At 37.1% G+C, this 11,659-nt stretch overlaps 1 long non-coding RNA gene across 1 annotated transcript in view; it reads right to left on the reverse strand.

Annotated features, from left to right (window-relative positions):
• LOC120528604 overlaps window positions 1–9,810 on the reverse strand; it is a 34,836-nt gene extending 25,026 nt beyond the window's left edge. The window contains exons 1-2 of the long non-coding RNA XR_005633558.1: window positions 9,733–9,810; window positions 3,786–3,844 (exon numbers count right to left, since the gene is read on the reverse strand). This is a non-coding gene — a long non-coding RNA (uncharacterized LOC120528604). The remainder of the gene's footprint in view (window positions 1–3,785; window positions 3,845–9,732) is intronic.
• Between the last annotated feature and the right edge of the window lie 1,849 nt (window positions 9,811–11,659).

The following is an 11,659-nucleotide window of genomic DNA, read 5'->3' on the forward strand; positions in this document are numbered from 1 at the left end:
AAAGGCGTAAGGACCAGCTTTCTTAATTCCTTTTCTGCTTCCTCCTTGCTGTTGAAGATGTGATATTTGTCTTGAATTTCCACTTTCAGTTTGGCAGGATACAAGAGGCTGTATCTGATATCGACTTTTTGTAACCGCTGTTTAATATTGTATAGAGCTGCACATTTAGCAGCTGTTGAGAGTGAGAAATCAGGGAAAATATAAATGTGGTTGTTTTCAAATATAATATCTTGTATGTGTCTGAGAAGTGCCATTACATTAACTTTAAATTGTAATCTCTCAAAGAGGACAATTAAAGACCTAGATTTAAAGGTATTTGATCCACCTATGTGATAAGCTGCCGCTATCTTGGTATCTGATTTAAAGTCCTCTCCAATTATTTTTGAGAATAGTTCAGCTACGAATTTCACTGGGTTTGGACTTTCACGTTTCTCAGGTAGACCTTCGATTCTAATATTATTCCTTCTGCTTCCATCTTCCAGAGGTGCAATCTGTCTCCAGGTTTTTTGAATTCGGAATTCGCAGCTGTAGCTATTCCATCGGTGTTAGATGCCAAATGTTCCGCTGTTTCAATTCAAGCCGTGAATGTCTGCTTAACATCTTCCTGCTGATCGGCAAGTTCTCTCAGTTTAGATGCATTTTCCTGAATGTGTTCTTCAATTTTTCTCAGCATATCTTTAACACTAGAATTACCAGAGCCTACGAAAAAACTCGTACATCCGGCCCACCTTAAATCCGTTCACACCTCTCTGCCAGCGTCCTTTGTCCTCTCAATGTTCTGATAAAGACAAGCTGCAAGCAGCCGGCTATTCCATCCCCCAACTGACTTAGAATGTGCACAAACTTCTCCCAGCTCATGCCTTGATTGATTATCTGGGAGTGAAGTGAAGTTTTAGAGTGGAAATAATAGATCGTTATTTGGAACACATGCACCTAATAGAAACCACAGCATAGAGAAAAGTGTGTACATTGTAACATTGTGTGTTACAACATGCTGGCGGTGATCGACACACATGTACTGTGCAAGCAATGCATGGGGCCTTTGAGAAAAGGAGGGTGTTCATGGCTCAGCTTGCAGAGGAACTTTGTCATCGCATCTTACTAGAAAAGGCGATGGAAAAAAGAAAAGGAGGATTCAACATCGACAAGCTTCTGTTCCAGACAGCCGCTTTCCCCAGGAAAATAAACTGAGACAGTGTCACCCCATCCTGCCCCTCCTGATCTGATTCTAAGTAACAGCGGCAGCATAAATTCACGCTCAATCCGACGCTGTTCGTTTTCAAATAATATTGCATTAGTGCGATGATGTTTTCACATATATTGTCTCTTTCTTTCAGGTGTGTAATAGAAACCACAGCATAGAGAGAAGTGTGTATATTGTAACAGGTACACATGTTGTAAATATAGGAAGGACGATCTTTGTGTGTGTGTGTGAACTGTTAACATTTGAATCTGATGATTGCATATAGCGCTGAACTTACTGCTCTGTACTGTTTTGTCCTCTGCATGTCCTGGAGTACAAAAGAAACATCATACAGCAACATAAGGGGACTGGCAAGATCGGGGGAAAAAAAAAACACATGGCCACTGATTACAAACTGCAAGATGTTATGTGAATAAATATAAATAATATGAATAATGTTGCATCCGTGCCACAAGTTTTATGAAACGTACTATACAGGTCATAAAACAAATAATTCCAAATATCATATATACCTATGTCTCTGGTTTTTTTTGGTGTTTTTTTTTGACATCATAAACCATAAGGTGCATACTAATTCAGCTTGAGCAGGTACACTCAATAAAACTGAATAAAAAAAAATCAAGTGACAGTGAGATAAGAAGAAGGCAGCTTTTATCCCTCCAGGTGAGAGAATTTCCAGTTCCATTGTCTCAAAACACCACTCACATCTCCAGTTATTCTCAGTTTCAAATAAAAACTAACAGCTTCAAATCCCTGGATGGCGGGGCGGTAGTATGTATCATGATCGTGATTTAGAGAGAATAAAAGTGAAAGAAAAGGTAACTTTTACAAGTCCTATAAATGTACACCGTGTGTTACAGACACAAACCAAGTGTATGTGTGTACTGTATAATATTAATAATAAGAGGAGCTCACTACTGGAAACAGCAAATATAGGAGTGAGTGGGGATCAAACCAGGGACTCTTGTTTACAAATCAGCCAATCTTACCACTACGCCATGGAAGCTGTTGTCTTTTCCTTGAACCTTTTGTGAAATTGTTTACTTGATCTTTGGACTTCAGGCTTCATACATTATACAGTTTATGCCTACATTTTGTCATTTACTGCTAAAATATGAAAAACGTTTCTGTTTTAAAAATGTGTTTATACAGATTACTGTAGAAACGGAACACATGAAATTCGTGTGTTCCAAATAATGATCTATTATTTCCACTCTAAAACTGCACTTCTCTCCCAGATAATCAATCAAGGCATGAGCTGGGAGAAGTTCATGCACGTTCTAAGTTGGTGGGGGGATGGTATAGCCAACTGCTTGCAGCTTGTCTTTATTGGCACATTTAGAGGACAAAGGACGCTGTCGGAGATGTGCGAACGGATTTAAGGTGGGTCGGATCTACGAGTCTTTTTGTAGGCTCTGGTAATTTTATTGTTAAAGACTGCATCAAAATGATTATATATAAGTTTTTCCAAGTCTTTATATTCCTGCCGCATCTCTTTCAGCTCTAGCCGCAGCTTCTCGTTTGTCTCGAGCAAGCCAGATTTTTTGTTTTTTGATTTAATATACAACTTTAATCCCTGAGGGAAAATTGTCTGTTCACCTGAGTGTTGGAAGTCAGATTGCAGCCACTGTACAGCAACCCTGGAGAACTTTTCAGGTTAAGAGCCTTGCTCAAGGGCCCGACTAAGTAGGATCCCCTCTGGAAGTAACAGAATTTGAACCGGCAACACAGCTAAATATATTCATTTTACATGAGAGTTACACATTTTAACTGGTTACCAGCTATTGCCACAGATTGTCTGGATGTCATTGCTTGTTATCCTAGGTGGTGGGTGACCAGGATTTTAAGGCACACTCTGCATTCAAGAACTTTGCTTTGTTTAAACTTGTTTTTTTTTAACTGTAACCTTCCAAAATGATGAATCTTGTACATAGAAACACAATCTTTTGATCTGCTTTATTTATGACCAAGTCTGTGTTTTCAAATGTGAGCTTTCTATAGCCTTCAGCATAGGTTTACCTTTCATAAACTTGGGTGGCTTTTTTACTTTGACTTTGAAAAGAAATTCTCCAATTTGCCAGTGTAGAGAATATAATTTTGCTGCATTTTTCATCACTATGTTGTGATTGGTGTGCTGAGAGTTGAGGTATTGCTGATTATGGAGGAGATTTTTATCTCTAATAACATGCAGTGTCTTAACTTCACAGTTTCCTCTAAAATGTGGGCGTCTTCTTTGAAGAAATCTAGCTTTTCCTGATGGTGCCTTAAAGATTTTGTGAATTTATAAGAAAAGGAAGTGATAACAGTCAAAAGCACACAGATCTGATTATATCCCATTTTGTTAAATTTTATTTGAATATTGATGACGTTCTGGGTTGACTTCACAGAAGGTAAATTGCTCTGCAGATGTGGTAGCTGCAGTAGCTGTAGTAGCACTAAAAGTGGAGTCATGAGTACAGTGAAAAATTTACTGCATGTTCAAACAACATATATCATGTAGCCTCTCAAATACTACGATAAACAAAAATGTATTAAAATACACAACTGTGTGTTTTCTATCAAATAAAATAATTCGACTTACTTGATGTACTGTCCTTATCAGGTGTGCTCCAAGTTCCAGCAGCCTTGATAAGGGAAACCCTGAAAGATGCAATATATTATATAGCTTCTTTATTTCTAATTTAATTCTTTGCTGCTACTAATAACACTGCTGTTCCATGCCCATCATGACCTTCGTATAGCTGACAGCAATAAATAACCCTAAGGTCCTTAATGACAAAAAACCTTGTGCTGCTCGAGGGATACATTTGGAAAAATGGCTAAAAGGTAGAAAAAAAATTATCCAAAATTTGATTCACCTAAAAACAAAAGAACATCTCTGAGCAGGAATGCAACAATAACATTTATTTATACAGTATAGCACATTTTCATACAAAACATGTAGCTCAAAGTGCTTTACAAAAGTAAAAGAATAATTATGAGTATGAATATACAAATAAAAAAGAAAGAAAGGAACAACGGAAGAGTCCTTAACAGAATTAAATCTAAATAAAATTAATGTGTACTGTTGCCAGTTTTTAAGTCTCTAATAATTATAATGGGAAACATCAGAGTTCAATTCAAAAAACAAGTACTATGGTAAGATGAAAGCAAAAACTCAGATGTCAGGATACTGGAGAAAATAAACCCCTAGGGGTTTCAAGGCCAAAAGTCCATCCAGCCCCCCTTGGGTGTTTGGAACAGACTGACAGGCAGCCAGAACTTAAGAGTTTTGGCAGAAATATTGGATCTGGGAAAGACAAGAGCTTTTTGGGGGAAATCATACTCATAATCAGAATTTCAATTAGACATTGTATTATTTAAAGATCATAATTTCTAGTGTACCAAATTATATAGATAGAGCTTTTCTCCCTACTTCAAGCGATCCACAAATGGATGACCCAGGATGCAAACCCATGATGTCCTTACTAATAGGGAGAGAGATCTAACCCAAAAATAAACACAAATGCTCACAAATAGCTTTTTAGAGAATATTCAAAAATTATTATACCTTGCTAACTATGATGCCATCATAAATAGTCATAAAAGGTAAATAGAATAATGGTCTGATATGCCAATGTTAAGTCCCTTTGATATAATTAAACCTAACATATGCTCTCCCTTATGTGTTAGCTAAGCGATATTTTGGCTAAGATCTAAACAATATAGAAAGTTCATAAACTTTCCTACTTTAGTGCTATACTGATTATCTACAAGAAAATTTAAATCAGTCTCTATTAAGCACCTTTCATAACTAGTTATTTTAATAGATAATACTTTTTGGCAGACAATAAATAATAAGCAATACAGGATGCAACACTCCATCAATAATGAAGGCAAAAACACAACACTACCAAGACTAGTATTTTTCACTTTAAGCAACATGAAAAAATACTCGGCAAACCACTGCCTTTCTTCTGTTAGTAAAGAAAATGAACAAACTAATATTTCAGAGGAGCTGCTTTAATTACTATGTAAGCATGTCACTACCCAACCAAGTACACACAAAGAGAGGAAGTCTATTTTTCCCCTTCAGTAATAAAAATCATTTGCATAAAACATTTTACTAGTTAAGACTCCAGACCATTTTAAGGGTCAGGATCTTCAGTCTTTAGTGGGTGCACCACCAATGGTTTAAGACAACTAGAGATACCAATTAAGGTAATCATGTTTATAAAGGTCTGTCTGTACGTTAGAGTGTCAATGTAATGCACTTCTTTGGTTAACCTTAATGCAAATGTATCCTATTTTAATAAAGGTTCATGGCTATCATGGCTATACATAAAGTTCTATAATTATAAATGTTGTAGTACCTTACCAAAGGATCATGTTCTGAGTTGTTATTTGCCAGCAAGTGCCTTTGACTGACTGTCCCATGTAGCTGAGTCAGGTTTAGTCTGCAGAAGCCATTTGGAACTTAAGGACAGCCCTACTATTCAAAAGGTGAAGGAGTGGAGGACAATGGCACTGCCTGTTAATGGAAGAATATAAACAGAATATATCTGGGTGTATTACACCCTATAGCTCTAGGGATTGGTGTTCAAAATGGAGAGTAAATCCCTCCTCTGTCCACAACATTGATTTTGGAACAATTAGTGGCCTCCTTCTTGATCTGGAGAAGTCCAGTGAAACTTGTCCCATGTGGATGTTGAGATATTTACAAGCACCCAGCTGAAAACTGTATGAAGATTCACTTTGTGCTGGTGAACAGTAGGGTCATGTTAGTGCAACTTCTACTTTGACAAGGAAAATCTGGTGTTTTGTGTGTGAGTGTGTGTGTAGGCATGAGACACGTGCTGTAGCAACAGCACATAGTAATACAAATCTCTGAAACATCCCAAAGCTAAATGAAAATGGAGCTATAATACAGATATCCCCTAAGATGAGCCTGCTCTACGGAGTTAGCCTGAGTACCTGCCTATACAAACTAATTCCTATTTGGTAAAAAAAAACTCCCGTGTTCAAACAACAAAATACTGTTTAGTTTGTTGTGAATACAGCAGCAAAAATGATGTAAAGGGCATTAAGACATCATTACATACAGGTCAGACTAGGAATTCACTGAGTTTGCCTTCCAAAACAGGCCTAACCCCAGGCAGCCAGACTCGAAACTCTACTAGCAGACTTTGGCCTGTCCAGGCCCAGAAAGTGGGAAACAAGATTTTTAAAGTGTCTAAAATGCATCAATGCATGCCCTTAAAGAAAGAGGAACACATAAAAACCTATGGCTTAAATGATATAGCTAAAAAATCTTTATAAATCAGAAGAATCTTTATAAATATATTAATACAAAATAATAAAAATAGCAAAGCAAGGGAAAATTAAGACAAAATTAGCAAAAAATAAAATGAATCATGTATTCCTTAAAAAGCAACTAAACTAAGTCCAGTCTATAAACCAACAGTAAAATTAAATGAACAGTAGCAAACATATTCAAAACTCAGAACATCCATTCATACTTACAATGGCACATTACTTTACAAACTTTCTTGTAGTGATGAACAAAGCTTGTTGAATTTGCTTTGCTGCGAGTTTAGTGAAATCATGTAAATGTTAAGGAACTTCACTAAACTCAACTCAAAATGCATTTGATGCATTAAACTGCACTAATTTTGATTGTATTTAGTGTCGTCAACGGCTAGCAAAGCAACTGCCAACTATACTGGACCGGTTATTGTGACCAAATAGTGACCTGAGCTGTGAGGCAGCAGTGCTAACCACTGAACCACCATGCCTTGAGGTAAAATTAATAGAACTGACTATAAGAACAGCAAACTTTCTTGCAGTTGGTGGCAACAGAAACAGGAAGTATGAATTCATTGATGTTTCGCTGCAAAAGATTCCATTGCAGGTACTTGCCTCTCTTGAACAGAAAAATACAGATTTGTTCTTTTTTTCCCCTGACACTTTTGCTCATTCACTGCTGCTGCTTCCATATCAGCACAATACTAAAACATGCATTTTCTTCTCTCCTTCTTATCAGCATCAACTGCTGATTGAGGGCCAGAAAGTTTGCCTCGAATATATAGGTAGAAGAAAGTCTTCAAGCTGATTGATATACTGGTCCCATCCTCAATATTCTAATTTAAAGGGAAAGTGCACATAAGTAAACACAAATACATTAACACAAATATACACAATACATACATAAAAATAGTAATGATGCAAAAACACAAAAATGGCACAAATAGGTGAACAGGCCTCAAAATAATCAAAAAGACTGGCCAGGATTTTACTGATTAGTCTCAGAAAAGGCTTCCCAATTTGTGGATAAGAAACTTGTCTTTCAAACTCTTTTCAATAGTTTTTCTAACTTTGACCCATGCTTGGTTTTAACTTTGATTCTCATCTCTTGTTTTGGCAACTGGCTGAGCACCACTTGTCAGTAAGGTTAATCTTTAAACCATTGTGCTGATTTGTGTGACCATTTGTGAGGGTGTCGTGAAAATGCTTAACAGATAATTCTGTTAGAAATGTTTAATTGTCACCTTTAGAAAAGATTCGTCAACTTCATGAGAGAAGGCAGTGACTTGGAATAGTATACCATAACTAAAATTGCTATAAAATTTTACAAGGATTAGATCAGTTACCAAATTCATAGATATATGTGTATTCATTATCTGGTATTGGTAATGGATGGAGAATGTGTGCTGAGCAGCAGTGAACTGACTTTGCTCCATTACATTTACAGCATGACTTTGACATGTTATTTAATGACAGACCTGACAAGTGCCATCAGAATGACCCATGGCAAGTACATTCATTTCCTGAATTCAATGATTTCCAATCATCTTAGATCATGACTGTAGTAGACAACTTGTGGCCTATACTTGTCAGGTACAAATAATTTGTCACTTCACTCTGATTCTGAAGACTAAGTTCATTTAGCTAACATAAAGTTTCTTCAAGATCTACACTATACTAAAATCCAAATCAGTAACACACAGAAATATCTGAGTAAGTAACAAAGTTTGGGGTGACTGAAGATCCTGATCCTTAATCTTATCTTAAAGCGCTAGTGCATGTGTTTTAGTGTTATTGGCAACTAGATGGTAGGAAATTACAAAGTCAACCTGCTGAAGAACAAACCTCATCTATCCTGTTGCAAAGGTGAGATTTTAACTGTTTTTTAAGTCAGTAAAGTTCCTGTAGTTAATTGAAATTATGAGTAATGTTTGTGTTCCTTCCAGCCACTGCCTCCATTTGTATAATGCCAGCATGATGACTGGCAATTCCTGACTGTTCACATCATAATACTATTGCGCTGAAGGCATTTTTTGGAATAAAAAGGCTGAACAATGCAACTTTCCAGTGTCAGGAAAGCACTGTGATAGCCCAGATCCTACCATTACATATGCCGTGTCAACCTCTAATTAAAACTGCAATGAGCAGTTGGGATGTTTTAAAAATAGAAGACATAAAGTGACTTTTTCATTGAATAAAGGCTTTCTGGTCAAACAAATGGCCTTAGTTCATACAGTATATTAGAAAGAGAAGTAATTTGGGGTTAGCAATGCATTGAGATCATTTTCTATAAATATCGAAACTAAGGAATCTTTGGTCTTGTTTTAAATAACTTTCATTTTTATAAGGGCCATTCTCAGTTCTATGTTAGAAATGACACCCCAAGAAAATTCTATTGATGGTTTATGGAATTCAGGTGTTTCCAGTGTTGCAGACAATTAGTAATTGCAAAGTCTCTTAAAAATCTGTTTGACACGATCCCTATATTGAGTTAAATCATAGAAATTGAGGATATATAAATATTAACAGTCTGTAAAAGAAATTACCACCGAGATAGTGGGTCCTAATAGCCTTGTAAACGGAGTTTGCTCAGAGTGCTGTGGAAGAGGAAGAGGCAGAGGAGCCACATCTGCCCCTCTTAACTAAAACAGCCACTGGGATGCTGGGGGCAGGAAATTGTTAAGGAAGTTCTGTTATTTATTTATTTAGTTATTTTTTTGCAAAGAAAAAAAAGAGGAACAGAGGGGTGTAACAAAGAGTCTGAGAGGTGTTTGTCATGTGGTTGTTTTTCATCTTTTTTCTGAGTTTGCATCATCCAGTTAAGGCAGAAGAGCAATAAAAGCGTTGTTTTTGGACTGCTACAACCACTTGGAAAAGGACATTACAGTATTAAAAAAATCCTAATACTCCTTCAGTCATTTTCAAATGATTGAAAAACCACAAGAACCCAACTCAAATGGAAGTAAAAGTATAAAAAGCAGATATTAAATGCAGTTTATCAATAATTTGATTTAAATTATATGAACTTTGTATATCATGTTTTATAATAACAGGTGAATTGCAAACTTGATCAAGTAGCAAGGAGATTAACATGAGTGTGGAAGGTACTCCTTCTTTATGATGATCATATTTACATCATTAAAATGCATACAGCGCTGCAGAGAGTCATCACTTTTCAGAACTAAAGAAAAGCCAGCACTTACTGGACTGTTTGAAAAATAAATAGAACTCTTTGACAAACTCACTTTTGTAAAAGTCTCCATTGCTTTGGCTTCTGTCTTAGGGGCAGATCGATCCCTTTTAGTAGGTTTTGGAGCTCCTGCTTCTCTATATTCCCATAATTCTTTTCTTTGCTGAATAAATTAGAGAAAACCCATGTAGCAGATATGAAGCACTAATATAACCTAGCAATAGAAAGATTGCTATATGGAATTAAAGACTTTGTTGAAATATAGAAGACTTAATTTAACTAGTTCTTTATTTTTCCAGTTAAAGACAGGATTATTTTGAGAAAGCCAAGGATAAACTAAAAGAGCCCAACTGTGCCATTGTTTAATTTATAATACCTGATCCACTAGGCCCCCCCTTCAACAGTGTACAGCATGATTTTTATTGACAAATCAAATATTTTACGCTAATAAATCTTTCAGTAACAACTGAATTAAAAAAAAAAAATCACCCAAAATATTGTGACACATGATTCACTGTCTTGCACCCTAAAGACGAGGCTAAGTCCAAGGGCTTCAGGAAAACCAATTTATTCAATTCAAAACAGGAAATGCAAGGGAATTTATTGAAAAGGGGGGCTACCACTTCACACTGACACAACAAGCTAGCAGTGACAGTACCAGTCGTCCTGTTTTGGCTCCCTTCTTCAGTTCAGGAACTGATAGTCCCCCTTGTCAGATCGGACCCGCGGCTGTGGATCAGCGGCTGGGATTGGGTCATGCTGGAGGAGAGGAGACAGAAAAAAAAAAGCAGGACAGGTCAGTGGCTGAATTAAAGTACTCCCCTCATCAACCCTTGGCCAATGGACGTGTTACGTGGTGGCTCTGCAAACTTGGCTTTGGTGATGCAGCTAACCATTCATTGCCTCAGCGGACAAACAACCTTTGTCGGACGCATCACCCACATTTCGGCACTAGGGGTCTTAATGGGTCTCATAATATATATTTAACAGTTCCCACTACTCTGATCTCTCTAAGTGGCAAGCACTTTAGTTTCCCTGCAGCTTTTTGCAGCATCACTTCACATACCCAGACTCCCCCATAATAAAAACATACATTTTCTTTAACATCCTTCACCCTTTTAGAAAAGGTAATAGAAAACTTCCCTACTTCCATTGGGGTTGTTAAATTATATGGCGATATTACATTTAACATATAAACACAAACACCATACAGCAGAGTCCATGGAAAAACCAAACCAGATGAAATGGGAAATGACGAGATTAAGTCCAAAGATCTGTATGTTGAAAGGGAAGGGAAAGCACAGTCCTACCGGTAGTTGCTGAAAGGATGAAGATGGATGGATGGTTCAGGAGCGCTCCTTTTCTTGCGGGAAAGCCAATGAATCCAAACACAGTCCTCAGTACACAGGGAGACAGACGATCCAAACCCCAACAAACGAATACAATCCAGGAACACAGTGATTAAATATGGCTGAATTAACGGCAGGCAGTCCAACAGATAAATGCAACACACAACGTACAACAACAAAAACAACCTTTTTTCTTTCCTGACACCTGCCCTCTTTTTAAACCCCTCTGGCCACCATTGACCCAAACAGCCCACACAAGGATTGCTGGGAGATGCAGTTCTAACTACTAGCAGCATTGCTACAATATGTCCCCAGGGGGCTCCACCTCCTGCTCACTTCGCTCGCCAACCCCTGGATGGGCACTATGCACCAGCCACTTTGCATCCCTCTCGCGTATGGGTAAGCAGATGTACAATTTAAACAGATTGTTATTTTCATGGGAACTGTTACATATGCATAATAGAAATAACTATTTTACATTACAGCGAGTAACCATAGTTAAAAATAGTAAAACGTAATAAATTGAAATAAAATTATGTTTCATGTTGTGTTAGAGGTATGCGTTGAGTTATTCGTTTTTGTTCTGTTTGGCTTTGAAATTAACATGCAAATACTTTTCAAACTTCTGCCTTT

The sequence above is a fragment of the Polypterus senegalus genome, chromosome 4 (genome assembly GCF_016835505.1).
Source record: "Polypterus senegalus isolate Bchr_013 chromosome 4, ASM1683550v1, whole genome shotgun sequence".
NCBI classification, from domain to species: domain Eukaryota; kingdom Metazoa; phylum Chordata; class Cladistia; order Polypteriformes; family Polypteridae; genus Polypterus; species Polypterus senegalus.